The following is a 15,462-nucleotide window of genomic DNA, read 5'->3' on the forward strand; positions in this document are numbered from 1 at the left end:
ACGCCATAATCTCCCCCACCCTCGCCATCTATTCCGTATCACTCGGGTTTCTCAAGCTTTTCCAGTACATTGGTATAAGGCATTTAGCAGCTTTGAGAAGATGGAGTAGAGCCCCGTAATTGAAAATTATGACGAGTTGGCTCTTTTGACAGAGGACCGATGCTGCCCCCGCATCCCGGCGGGGAGGGGGAGAGCATGCTCATGCCCCGGAGGTCGCGGGCCGCTAGGGAGCCTCGACCCCCTCCCGTCCGACCCCGGTGGGCCCGCGGTCCAGGCGGCGGGTCCCCCCGGGTCTTGTTCCTCCCCCTGCAGTGTGCAGGGGGAGGAACAAGAAGATTGTTGTCAGCAATAAGGCAGTACAGCAGGCCCTCCTGCTCAGCAGGTGACAGAGCCCAACTTTTAAACTGATGGAGCCGGGCCCAGTACAGGAAGGCCAGCCGTATCAGCCTTATCAGCGGCCTTATAGCCAACCATACTTAAAAAATAGATATTAGTTTTAAATACACTTTAGGTGATTCATTTGACCACTCTGAAATGGGTGGAGAGCCGTTTTGGAGCCTGCATCGGTGACTGTGGCTTTAGTCATAGTGAATCTGATTGATGCGGCTGCTTGTGGTTATAGCCATGTGAAATGATAGACTATATAGGAATGGATCAATGTCTTGAGGGTTACAAGCGGAGCATTGTATTACAGAGCCCACAACAAGGTGAACTGGTTAAGTGGTGGCCGGGATATTAATTCACCCTAATTGATGTCTGCCTGGGTTTTAGCCACTTGCGTAAATTCAGGATTCTCAGGGAGAGAGACAAAGCAGATGTCCTGTAAATGAGAAGACCGTTTACTCATAAACATTTCATGTTAACAACTGCTTTGTAAAAGCTTCCAAGATACAGGCCTGGAAGAAGGGGAAGACTTGCAAGCCTTCGCTCCTCTCTAGAGAGCTTGGATCTTCTGGTAAGCAAAAGAAATTCTCCACGTCAAAAGCACTTACTGAGCAGGGAAAAAAGGAAGAATGCAGCCAGGCGCGTATAAAGAACTGACTTACACACTTTTCATTTCCATAATAGAGATGGGAGAAAGTGCAGGACGGCAGAGCCACAGCAGCAACAAGTATACCGGGAAGAGGGAAGCCCAAGATCAGGCTTCTATTCTCATAAAAAAAAGGCTCAGGGCCTGGAAAATCCGCAGGGCAGGACTTCTTTACAACAAGGATGTTGTGCTAACCGCGTGCCGCCTTTAAACACAAAAAAAACCTAATAATATCAAAATACCAAAATCAATTTCCACTTCAGGGTTGGGTGCCAGCCCTTGTGTATTATTGATCAGAGCCCACTGTGGAAAGCTGCAATCAAAATGTAATTGTTTAATGTTGTAATGTAGCTCCAGGTGCGTGTAGTATGTGAAACAGGATGTGCAGAATGAACATGAAAAGGAATTTATTAACAAAGAAATAATAATAATAATAATAATATTAATAATAGAAAACACAAAGAAATATATATATATATATATAATTCAATACTAATATGAGCATTTAAGAGGATTACCATTTCCTGAAATGTTAGGGTTGGCCATAAACTGAAAGATCTTTTGTCCTCAATGTGAACATCAAATCAAAACCTTTGCAACTTTTAAACTAGATATGAAGATCAGTGCCCATCAATTGTCACCACTGTGCCCATCAATTGCCGCAACTGTGCCCATCAAACGCAGCCACTGTGCCCATCAAACGCAGCCACTGTGCCATAAAATTGTCGCCACTGTGCCATAAAACTGCCGCCACTGTGCCATGCCATCAAACGCAGCCACTGTGCCATGCCATCAAACGCAGCCACTGTGCCCATCAATTGTCGCCACTGTGCCATGCCATCAAATGCAGCCACTGTGCCATCAATTGTTGCCACTGTGCCATCAAATGCAGCCACTGTGCCCATCAATTGTCACCACTGTGCCATGCCATCAATTGTCACCACTGGGCCATGCCATCAATTGTCGCCACTATGCCATGCCATTGTCGCCACTGTTCCATTCCAAACGCAGCCACTGTGCAATGCCAAACGCAGCCACTGTGCCATCAATTGTTGCCACTATGCTAAACGCAGTCACTGTGCCATGCCATTGTCGCCACTGTGCCCATCAATTGCCGCAACTGTGCCCATCAAACGCAGCCACTGTGCCATAAAATTGTTGCCACTGTGCCATGCCATCAAACGCAGCCGCTGTTCCATGCCATCAAACACAGCCACTGTGCCATGCCATCAAATGCAGCCACTGTGCCATCAATTGTTGCCACTGTGCCCATCAATTGTCGCCACTGTGCCATCAAATGCAGCCACTGTGCCATCAATTGTTGCCACTGTGCCATCAAATGCAGCCACTGTGCCCATCAATTGTCGCCACTGTGCCATGCCATCAATTGTCGCCACTGTGCCATGCCAAACGCAGTCACTGTGCCATGCCATTGTCGCCACTGTGCCCATCAATTGTCGCCACTGTGCCATGCCAAACGCACCTACTGTGCCATCAATTGCTGCCACTGTGCCATGCCATTGTCGCCACTGCCCATCAATTTCCGCCAGTTTGCCCCTATAATGCCGCCAGATTGCCCCCACCTGGCACTTCCCTTTCTCAGTCATCCATCCTCGGATTCTCCTCCGCGATCCAGAACCGGTGAAGCTGATTGGCTAAGCCACCTGTCAGTGTTAACCAGGGAACGCACACCCCGTGCGTCCCCTGGTTAGCTATTTGGAAGCCGATTACAGCCCTCAGGTTGTAATCGGAAAGCCTATCAGAAAGCCGCTGACTCTGATAGACACTTCCAAAGCCAACCAGCTGCCGTTATTCAGACGGCCGGCGCTCACTAGGGGGCCGGCCATCTAAATAGTGGTCAGCGGCGACAATACATAGATTCATGCAATGCATGAATCTATGTATCCTTTTTCAGTGGCGGTGCAGGAGCGAGAGGGGGTGACGCTCCTGCGCCCTCTATGGACGCACCGCCACTGATGAAGTTTAAGAATATAAGATTATTTTCTATAGAGAAAAAGTTAAAGGGAGGTTGATTTACTAAAGGTAAACAGGCTGTGCACTTTGCAAGTGTAGTTTAAAGTGATACTAAAGGTCCCCCCCCCCAGTGCTCCTGGCTCCTCCCTCCTATTGAGTTCCCCCCTTAGCAGACTGCTTGCTCTGGGGGCACTCGTGCATGCTCGCTCCTGAGCTGCCTTGGTGTGTCACAGCTCACTTACTGTATAGATATGAAGGGAGCCACAACACTCGAGTGGGACTTGAGCTTTAAATATATTTTTCAAGGTTCTTGGCACAGTTGTCAGCTTAAAAGGCTGCCAAAAGTCAAGAAAACTGGAGGCAATCCCACCAGTGAACAAACACACGGCGTAACAAAAAAAACAAAACAAAAAAATAAATAAATCAAACAGCTAATCTTTTTTCGAACCTTGGCTTGTTTAGAGCCACATTTTTTTAGAAGAAATCCTTCAGAGATCCCATGAAATAAATTGATGATGGATGCAAATACTGCCCAGGCCTGACCTCACAAAAAGAGAATGTTATATCACATTTCTCGGCACAATTCAAACCTCTCCTGCCAAAACCACAATTAGATATGTATGTTTCAAGCAGATATGCAAATTATCCGATTAAATATATTTAAATATCTAGCTAGCAAGTATTTATTTGTGGGATTTTTAGTATTTCCTTAAGCTGAACACCAGAAAGCTATAGAAGACACAAATGAATGCCGCTTTATACAATATTAAAAGTATTTTTAAAAGTATTTTTTTTTAATGCAAGCCATTTCAATGGTAACCCCACTTTCATAGGAGAAAAAAAAAAAGCAAATAAAAAGAAAAAAAATATTGCATATTTAAATGGTAACTCCACTTCCATAGGAAAAAAATAAAGCAATTTATAAATGTGTATATATATATATATATATATATATATATATATATATATATATATATATATATATAAATATATATATATATATATATATATAAATATATATATATATATATATATATATATATATATATATATATATATATATATATATATATATATATATATATATATATATATAAATATTGCAGATTTAATTGGTAACTCCACTTTCATAGGAAAAAAATAAAGCAAATTATATTTTATATATATATATATATATATATATATTTATTTATAATTATATAGCTTATATATATAGCTGTATTTAATATATTTATTTATTTATTTTATACACATATATATATTGCATATTTAAATGGTAACTCCGCTTCCATAGGAAAAAATAAAGAAAATTATTCACGTACGACTTGCGTAAACGACTTAAAAGCCGACGGCAGTTCCGATGTCCATACCTTGCATGGGCTGCGCCACCTATAGAGGTGTTTTATCTTTACGCCGGCGTATGTCTTACGTAAACGGCGTAGCTTACTGCGACGGGCGTACGTTCGTTCGTGAATCGGCGTATCTAGCTCATTTACATATTCAACGCGTAAATCAACGGAAACGCCCCTAGCGGCCAGCGTAAATATGCACCCAAGATACAACGGCGTAGGAGACTTACGTCGGTCGTATCTTGGTAACATTCAGGCGTAGCTCATTTTAAGAATGAGCGCATAGATACGACGGCGCATTTTCAGACTTACGACGGCGTATCTACTGATACGTCGGCGTAAGTCTCTGTGAATCTGGGCCCTAGTGTCTACAAACTTTGGGATATATTTATTTATTTATTATTTTACAAGTAATGGCGGTGATTAGCGACTTATATCGGGACTGCGATACTGCGGCGGCCAAATCAGACACTAACTGACACTTTAGACACTTTTTGGGGACCAGTGACATTAATACAGTGATCGGTGCTAAAAATAAATGAACCGTAACTCTACTAACACTGGCAGGAAAGGGGTTAACAGCAGGGGCGATCAGAGGGTTAAATGTATTCCTAGCCAATGCTAGGTTACTGTGTGGGAGGTGCTTCTACTAAGGGAAGTCAAAAATCTGTGCCCCTGCTTGGCAGAAACACAGGATCAATTCCTTCCCCACTGATAGAACAGAGACCTGCCTTGTTTACGTAGACAGATTGCCATGTGTACTAAACAATCGGCGGGTGGCAGCCGACATCGATCCAGGGGTACCCGCCGTCGGGCTCCCGCTGTGTGTGATTAGTGGGAGCGGATCACCGGCGGCGCGCACGCACGCCCCAGACCTGGAATTACTGAATTTTCGAATTCTGAATTTTTGATTACCTAATTTTCGAATTCAACATTTTTTCAAATTGACAAATTTTTTAATTTTTTTAATTTTTACGTATTTGAAAATGAAAACGAACAATAAGTATAACGTCTAATAAGTATGTGCAACTCTCTTCCACAATTGTTGGTGTCCGCGGGGAGTATTGAAATTTTTTAAAACACTCTTTGATGTGCATCTTAGTGAACACAACATACCGGGACATGGGGAATGATTTCCGACACTGACACACACAGGGGTGGACTGACAACTCATGGGGCCCCTGGGCAATAGAAGATTATGGGGCTTACAGATGACCACCACGCCAGGAGGCAGTGCAGAGGCGGGGCAGCTAAAATCTCAGAATTTTCACATCAAAAGCATGTCGGTTTTGGACATATCAAGGACAGATGTAAAAAAAAAACACAGATTTTTACATACTGTCTCTGGTTTTATTGAGTCTGGCAACCTTGATGGGGCCCCCTAGTGGCATGGGGCCCTTGGGCAGAGCCCGAGAGTGCCAATGGTCAGTCCGCCCCTGGACACCTGCACAGGTCGAGTTGGATAGACTGTTGTCCTTATTCAGCCTTACCTACTATGAAACTATTCAGAATCAGAATTCAAAAGACATCGAAGAACAAACAGCTTTTTCTTCGGAGGAGAAACAGGTTGGAATCTACAGCAAGACTTTTCTCCGGCTCTCAGATTTGCAGCCAAGCATCCTGCAGGGGAACTTTTCAAAAGTTTGAAAAGTCTGATGGATTTGTTTTAAATCGAGGCTTTGGGGACATTATTTGTCTGTCAGTTTCATTATGGATTGCCGCCATTGATTGTAGAAACCTCCTCCCCCATTAACACGTATCCTGATTATGTCTTCTGATCACCCATGAATGATCATTGATGATTGAAGGAACCCACAATACAGGTCAGCTGGGTGAAGGCTGTGACTGACAGCCAGCTCCTTCTTATCAACATGTCAGTAAGTTGAAAATGATGTCGTTGTCTGCAGGGAGAATCATCTCATGTGTGTGAACAATTAAAATCTGACATGTAGTTGGGAAGTTATGGCTGAATACAGGCACTTTACAACATTAAACATGCAGTTTTATGAAGGTGGATTATTTTTGGTGATTCCTGTTTTCTACTAATGAGGTTACAGTAAGTCTCTGTTTCCACTATTGCAACCCCAAAGTCGCACCATTAGGTATTGACTCCGGGGGGCGCCATACAAATGCCCCCCACACTTTTTACACATTTATTTGTAAAAAAATTGGAAAACCATTTATCATTTTCCTTCCACTTCACAAATTTGTGACACTTTGGCCCGGATTCACAGACACTGGCGCACATTTATGCCGCCGTAGCGTATCTCCTTTAGGCTACGCCGACACAGCGCAGAGAGGCAAGCATGGAATTCGAAAAGCACTTCCTCCCAAAACTGCACTGGGTTTCCAAGGCGTAAGTCGGCGTAAGTGGAAGTGGGCGTGAGCCATGCTAATGAGGCGTGACCCCATGCAAATGATGGGCGGAGCGCCTGACAGATACGAATCGCCAACTGCGCATGCGCCGTCCCGTGGGCGCATCTCAGTGCGCATGCTCACAATCACGTCGGATCACTGCCTACAGCGTGAACGTAACCTACGCCTAGTCATATTCACGTCCTACGTAAACTACGTAAAATACGTCAGCTTGTGTTCCCAGGTGCAGCCCTTTGCATGAATGCTGCTGAGTTACACCTCCTTTATGGGGCATAACTTTACTCCGGACGTATGACTTTTTACGCGCACTGCGTCGGACGGATGTGAATCAGCGTATCTCCCTCATTTGCATATGTCAATGGAAAATCAATACCAAATACGTCGAGCGTAAATATGCGCCCACTCTACACCGGCGTAGGCAAGTTACGTTGGTCGGATGAAGCCTATTTTCAGGCGTATCTTAGTTTCTGAGTCCGGCGCATAGATACGACGGCGCATATTTGCACTTATGCGGCATATCTCGAGATACGTCGGCGCAAGTGCTTTGTGAATCCGGGCCTTTGTGTTGGTCTATCTCATAAAATCCCCAAAAAATACATTCACGTTTTTGGCTGTAACATGAGAAAATGTGGAAAAGTTCAACGGGTACGAATCAGCCAAAACCCTGGTACTGTTTTTTGCTTTCTCATGGGCCGCTGGAACTGTTTCTGAAGCCCCCTCCCCTCTCACCGTTCGCTGGTGTTTCTCAGGTTTACTGCTTCCACCCATTCGCCGTAGAAACGATCCAACGGTGCGTCCAGATGCTCCCGTAGGCAATTAAAGAAGTAATACTCTTTGATCACCTCTATGGCTTTGGAGGACCGGAGCGACGTCATGACGTCACTTCTGGTTCAGGCTGGAAGTAAAGAATTTATTTATTTTCTGAAAGTGAAAGATCAAAAAAAAAATATTTTTTTAACGTTTGCCTTCAAAGGTGAAGAGGAGATTTGGGGTCTTTTTGCATTGACCCCCAGATCTCTCGCAGTCCAGATAAAAACGCAGATCACCGCCATTACAAATAAAAAAAAATATTAATAAAAATGCCATAAAACTATCCCCTATTTAGTAGACGCAATAACTTTTGCGCAAACCAACCAATAAACGCTTATTGCGATTTATTTACCAAAAATATGTAGAAAAATACGTATCGTAAACTGAGGAAAACATGTATTTGAATATATTTTTGGGGATAATTATTATAGAAAAAAGTAAAAAATATCGCTCTATTTTTAAATAAAAAGGGCAGATGTGAAATATCACCAAAAGAAAGCTCTATTTGTGGGGGAAAAAGGACGTCAATTTTGTTTGGGTACAACGTCACACGACCACGCAATTGTCAGTTAAAGCGTCGCAGTGCCGAATCGCAAAAAGTGGCCTGGTCATTTGGCAGTCAAATCCTCCGGGGCTGGAGTGGTTAAAAAAAAAAAAAGTATAATGTTTGGGGGCTATAAATAATTTTCTAAGAAAAAATACTGATTTAAACTTATAAACGAAAAAGTGCCAGAAAAAGCCCGGTCGGTCGGCAAGTAGTTTAATGAAGCAACAGAAGACTGATAACAAATCACCTTGATTATGAGGCCTGCAGGCAATCTTTTTTCCTCTGTAAACAATACATTTTTCTTAGGCTTATTGTTTATTGTTTAACATCGCCGACCAAACAGATTGTCTATGCTCCGTATTGATATCCACTAATTGTCCCCTTTACTAATGTTTCAGGGCCTTCATGGCTGTTAAGTACTGAAGAAGGCTACAGACAGACAACATCTGCTTGGCATTGACCTTTGGCAATTTTAAACATGTTCTAGTATTGATCGACGCTGACCAGTGACCGGTCCACTACGGAAGTCTTCACCGGCAATCACTAATTATAGAAGACTTGTGGTATGTAGTTGTGAATCTGGCCCTCGGTGACATCATTATACATTTCCTGTAGGAGCAGCAGCTGTAAGGACCCGCTGATTGTCCGGCCCCAATGTAGCGGGTCAGGAAGGGTCTTCTGTGATTGCGGAACAATGTTGAGTGCGCATTGATTACGTCATCAGCTGCTGATTGCAGGGCGCAAATTTCTTTAACTTAAATTTTCCAGCAAAGAAAAGATGCAGATAAGTTGCAAGCTAAAAATTAGGTGTCATCCTGAGTGGTTTTGGTCTGTCCCATCTAGTAGGGGGTTCACAAGATCAAAACATCAGCTTCAGCTTCACTATGGATGGCTTTCTGAAGAAATATTTGCAAAATCCCTGCACATTGAATAAACTTTTTTTTTTAAACAACACACATGTTATACTTCCCTTCTCTGTGTAATGGTTTTGCACAGAGCAGCCCGGATCCTCCTCTTCTTGGGTCCTTCTAATGTGCTCCTAGCCCCTCCCTCCTTTGAGTGCCCCCACAGAAAGCAGCTTGCTACAGGGGGCACCCAAGCTGAGTCAGATCTCCATGTATCCATTCAGACATGGAGCCCAGACCTGGCCCTGCCCCGCTCTCCCCTGATTGGCTGACTGAGTTTGATTGACAGCCGTGGGAGCCAATGGTGCTGCTGATCTGTCTCAGCCAATCTGGAGGAGTGTACTGGATGGCTGAGCGGATCGTAGACATCACTGGAGAGAGAAAGAGCTCAGATAGGTGTGTGTGTGTGTGTGTGTAGGGGGGGGCTACTACTTAAGGACCCCTTCACGCCGATATACGTCGACAGAATGGCACGGCTGGGCACAATCACGTACATGTACGTCCTCTTTAAGAGCCCAGCCGTGGGGTCGCAAGCGCGATCATGACCCGGTCCGAAGCTCTGTGACCGCACCCGCGGGACCCCCGGACCCGATCGCCGCCGGTGTCCCGCGATCGGTCACAGGAGCTGGAGAACGGGAATTTGTGTTTACACAGGCAAAAAACAAGTACTGGCAGGGGGTTCTACTTCTACCATATTCTTTTCAAAACTGAAAGCAAAAGTTTTGGCTGGAGAACTAGAAGAGTGCGCTGAAATAGTGCCTAGATCTAGACAAACCGGCCCACCTCTCTCTAAACTCATACTACCTGCACACTCATTATTATTGTTTCCTTTTATTCCTACATGATCGACATATTCCGTAGGAATTTCCAGTTCCATAGTGTTTGAGCAAACCATGTGAAACATACTAGAATTAACATGGTGTAGCTGACAATTAAACAAAAGGTGGGAGGACCTCGCAACTGGAACACTTGACAACTGTGAGCATAATATAATATAGCATTGTAACATCCAGTAACAATGCTACAATAGGCAGTGAAGGAAGCAAGCGTGGGGCTATATAAGTGCAAACATGCTGTGCATGCTGGGCTACACGAAGGTAAAGCACGTGCATTGACATTAATGTGAGCGATATAGCTGAGACCTTGCTAGCCCATAGTGGAGACACCGTAAATCTGTACGGAGACAACCGAATTAGGGTTGCCACCTCATCCCTTTGAAACCAAACACATAATAATTAGACAGGTTCTGGGGCTAATTTAATGCAGGTATGGCATTAAGTGAATTTAATTACCACCTTAATCAGCCATAGAACCTGTGTAATTAATAGGTGTTCAGCTTTAAAGGCATGAGGTGCCAACCCTAAGCCGAATCTTCTTAACCGCTATCCGACCGCCGCTCGCACTTTTACGTTGACAGAATGGCATGGTTTCGCAAATGGGCGTATATATACATGTCCCCTTTAATTTGCGAGCCGCGTGGCCGCGCGCTCGCGACCTTGTCGTGAGCTCCGTGACCGTGCCCGCGTGACCCGCAGACTCGATATCCGTCCCGCAATCGGGTCACAGAGCTAAAGAACGGAGAGATGTCAGTGTAAACACATCTCCCCGTCCTTCCCCTGACATGTCACTGATCATGTCATCAGGAACAGCGATCAATGACGTGTCACGGCAAGCCACGCCCCCTAACAGTTAGAAACACTCCCTAGGTCACACTTAACTCCTTCAGCCCCCCCTGCAGGTTAACCCCTTTACTGCCACTGTCATTTTTACAGTAATCAGTGCATTTTATAGCACTGGTCGCTGGAAAAATGACAATGGTCCCAAAATGGTGTCAAAAGTATCCGATGTGTCCGCCATAATGTCGCAGTCATGATTAAAATTGCTGTTCGCCGACCATTACTAGTAAAAAATAAATATATTAGTAAAAATGCCATAAAACTTTTGCACAAACCAATCAATAAACGCTTATTGCATTTTTTTCAAAATTGTCGCTCTATTTTTGTTTATAGCGCAAAAAATAAAAACCGCAGAGGTGATCAAATACCACCAAAAGAAAGCTCTATTTGTGGTAAAAAAAAAGGACGCCAATTTTGTTTGGGAGCCACGTCGCACGACCGCGCAATTGTCAGTTAAAGCGACGCAGTGCCGAATCGCAAAAACTGGCCAGGTCCTTTACCTGCCTAAACATCCGGGTCTTAAGGCCCAGATTCTCAAAGGGCTTACGACGGCGCAACGTCATTTGCGCCGTCGTAAGTCCTAATTTGGGCCGTCGTATCTATGCGACTGATTCTTAGAATCAGTTACGCATAGATATCCATTAGATCTGACAGGCGTAAGGCTCTTACGCTGTCAGATCTTAAATGCGATTTTTTTTTCCGCCGCTAGGTGTCGCCTCGTCGTTTTCCCCATCGTCTATGCAAATTAGCTATTTACACAAGATTCCCGAACGTACGCGGGGTCGACGCAGTGAATTTACGACGTTTTCGTAAGCGTAACTTTGCCCCTGCTATATAAGGGGTAAGTTTACGTCGTCTTTTTCCGTCGTTTACGTTGTTTTCCTAATTCGTTCGCGAATAGGACTTTACGTCAATGACACTCACGTCGGCGTCATTGGCATTTTCCGTTGTGAGCTGGAGCATGCGCACTGGGCTATTTTTATACCCGGTGCATGCGCAGTTCGATCAGCGCAGGGGCGGGCTTAATTTAAATACCAGCAGGCCCCTTTGAATTACGCGGCCTTACGCCGGGCCATTTACACTACGCCGCCGCAAATTACGGAGCAAGTGCTTGGAGAATACGGCACTTGCTCCAGTAATTTGCGGCGGTGTAGTGTAAATGGCTTACGCTACGCCGCCGTGGATTCTACGAGAATCTGGCCCAAAGTGTTTAAGGGCATGTCCCAATACTTTTGACAATATAGTGTATTTCAACACCACACCTGCTTGTCCGCCTGTTTAAGCAACTGTGACTAGAGCAGGTTTTTGTACCTGTTTGATTTAAGGAGGCCTGTCAGCTAGGCAGACAATGGCTGACCTTAAACACGAGATTGCCACCTTTTTGTGGCTGAAAAAAACCCCAGAGAGCTCCAGTGACTGTCATGGCACATCTGTAGATCTTCAAAAATTGAAAACAAAACAGAGTAAAAAAATAATAATAAAAAAACAAACTGGTGAAACTGTTCATAAGAGCTGAACGTTGTAACACAGGCCGCGTTTTACTCTTCATACTTTTAGCGTTTGAGTTAAATTATAACATAGCAATAAGAGATACCAGAAACAAAGGACATTTTCCTGCTGACTTCATATTTAAGGAGACAAAACTGCTTAGCGCTCTCAATCACACTGCTCATTATTCTCACAGTTATAAATGTATTTTATCAACTATGCTGAGTTTATAGAAAGTCGGCTGATTTTTTTTTTTTCTCCTTTTTTTTTTCCCTTTTAACCCGTGATCTGAGAAGCGGTTTGATTTAGCCATCTGGTAGAATGAAAGGCAACTTGTTGTGGTAATTAAGCAGCTAATTAATAAATTAAAATACAACGTGAAGGATCAATGGGAGGGTGAAATGAGAACAAAGCAGGAACATAATGGGAGGGAGAAATAAAGGCACATGCTGCTTAATAGCGCGGCGCCCTAAGAGGCGGCTTGGCTTGTCATTCAAAAGAAAAATGTGAGCATAAATCGCGATGGCACCAGCAAATCATGAAAATAACCCGCGGTTAAGACTGGGTGGGCTTTTATATTCAGCCCGGCGGGGCCTGCTGTGTCCATTTTTTCTCATTTAAAGATTTGTATGTCTACACCTATGCATATTTATTTATTATATCGTTTTTATTGATATTTTTTTGAAGATACAATCAAGGGGCTGCGAGAGTAATCCATCAGACAATTATATGTGGGGGGGCTAGCTTTAGATTACAGATCTTGGTTAGAAATATCCAATCATTTGTCTTATAGATAATACAGTGGTGATTGGACAGTAATTATAATGAGGTGATAATGAAGGACAGTCTAACCAGAGCGGAATGGTTAGAAAGCGAAAGAAAGGAAAGGGGGAGGGTTGAAAAGAGAGGAAGTCTATCTTTGGGCAGGGGTCTCCAAACTTTCTAAACAAAGGGCCAGTTTACGGTCCTTCAGACTTTAGGGGGGTCAGACTTGGGCCATTGGGAGTAAAAAATGTCCAGGTGTCCAGTGGGAGTAAATAATACCATATCTTTGGTGACAGTGGGAGGACTAGTGCCCCATCGTTGGTGTTAATGGAAAGAATTTATGGTGTCAGTTGGAGGAATATTGCCCCATTGGTGTTAGCAACAAGAATTATGCCCCATTTAAATTGGATGGAATAATGCCCCAAGGGCCGCATTAAGGCAAGAAAAGGGCCACATCTGGCCCCAGGGCCGCAGTTTGGAGACCCCTGGTGTGACGGTATGATATCCCCGTCAACGTTCCCTTCTTCCCATAACGAAAATCACCCCAATATTCCACGAGGAGGGATATCCCTGGAATCGCCCAGAAAGCCACACATGAGACAAGCTTACTGCTTGAACAACACAGACTTTAATGTTATAACACACACAGCTTATATGTCATTTCCAAAACTGTTACAATGACAAATCTCCGCCCCCCTCACACTGGGGCTTCCATACAGATAGAGAGTAGGTAGACACGACGGGGCCGATGCTGAAACACATTTTCTTTAGACAATGACATCAATGACGCTGAGCACTAGCTGTACTGAATACATCAACCAGACCGCTCGACCCCGCATATAGAGAGATAATTACCACAATGAAGCAATCAGAATAATTAACACAAGCCACTTAAACCCAGCTCTCCTTCACACAACACAATAGATCAATTAACCTTTAGAAATAGTGAGGGGACATTAGCACATCAATAACCTGGCTAGCAGGGAGCAGTAAACTGAGACATATAGGCACATGTATCACAATGGCCCCCCTTTTGCTCCCTGCTCCGGCAAACCCGGTTGGACCTTCCCTGGTCCAGTAGGGTTGACGGGTTCAGAGCTATTAGTCAGAGGTTAACTCCGTTTGGCATGACTGACCTCCCTTGGCAACTGCTTCAGACTCAGGTATGTCACCGGGTCGTCAGATCACACGCCGGTCAGTCCCCAAGTCTTTGTGCGATCTGCAAAGTCACCAGAAGTCAGTGTGAAGACAGCGAATGGGCCTGTGCGCCGCCGTCTAGGTGTCCCGCTATGGGAGGGGGCAGGTTATGGCTCTGAAGTGACAATCCCAGGAGATTCATAAAAAGAAAAAGTTATATTTGTTGAAATGCTGTAGCACTGGTGCTCAGAGTCCGGGGGGGGGGGGGAAGGGGAATCAGAGCCCCATAAGGTCAGCCACCCCCTGCTCCCTCCGCAGCCGCCGGTTCTCCTCTTGGAGCTTCTCCAGCTCCATCTCCAGTTCATGCTGCTGTGACCTCAGGTGGTTGTTCTCCTCCTCCATGCGGCTTATGCACTCCTCCAGCTCTATGTACTCACGGATCAGCTCCTGCTTGCTCATGTCCTGCAGGCTCTCCACGTGGTCCTTCATCATCAGGAACTGGGTGGTGGTGTAAGGGGCCACCGGTGGGCCCTTGGCGAACATCTCGGCACGCATCTGGGACGCCCGCTGCGACTCCCTCTCCTCCAGTCGCTTCTTCTCCTCCCAGGTCAGCTTGTTATACGGCTTCCAGGACCTCTTCTTCTTGAAGGGTGGCCGGCGGTGCCTCTTTCTGCCCAGCTCCCTCCAGGGCCCCTCCGGCTCAGGGCTGTCGCCCATGACCAGCTGACAATGGTGTTCCCTGTTGTCCGTAATAACAGATTGTACCATGAGGGCTTCGTAAGGGGTGCCCAATGGTTCTTCCTGACCCAGCTCCTTTGGATCCCAAGCCGAGTCTACACAATAGGCTGCTGCTGGTGGGCGGTACCCAGGTTGAGACCAATTTGACCTGGTGTTGTCATTCATGGGGCAATTCTGCTTGAAGTGACCCAGCTGTTTGCACCGGAAGCAGCGTTGTTCGTTGCCCTCCTGGCGATGATAGCGAGGGCTAGATGTCACCGGTCTGTTAGGAGGTTGGTATATAGCGGTTGGTGGGTGTGAGGGCGCCGTTTGTGGTGGAGGTTGTTCCTGTGGTGTGACCTGGTTCGTCTTGCGAGTATCTGCATATTCATCCGCCAACTTTGCGGCCTCTGGTAGAGTCATGGGCCTGCGATCTCTCACCCAATCTTTGACGTCCGTCTGGATGTGATTGTAAAATTGCTCCAGGAGCATTAGTTGCAAAATGTCCTCTGCGGTGGTGGCCTGGCTGCTGTTAGCCCAGTTAGAGGCCGACCGGGACAATTGGCATGCCCATTCTGCGTAAGAGTCTTTCGTGGTTTTGCGTGAGTCCCTGAACTTCTGTCGGTGGGACTCTGGGGTTACTGCATAACGAGCCAGGAGCACTTCTTTAACCCGGGCGTAGCTATGG

This window comes from Rana temporaria, chromosome 11 (genome assembly GCF_905171775.1).
Source record: "Rana temporaria chromosome 11, aRanTem1.1, whole genome shotgun sequence".
NCBI lineage: Eukaryota > Metazoa > Chordata > Amphibia > Anura > Ranidae > Rana > Rana temporaria.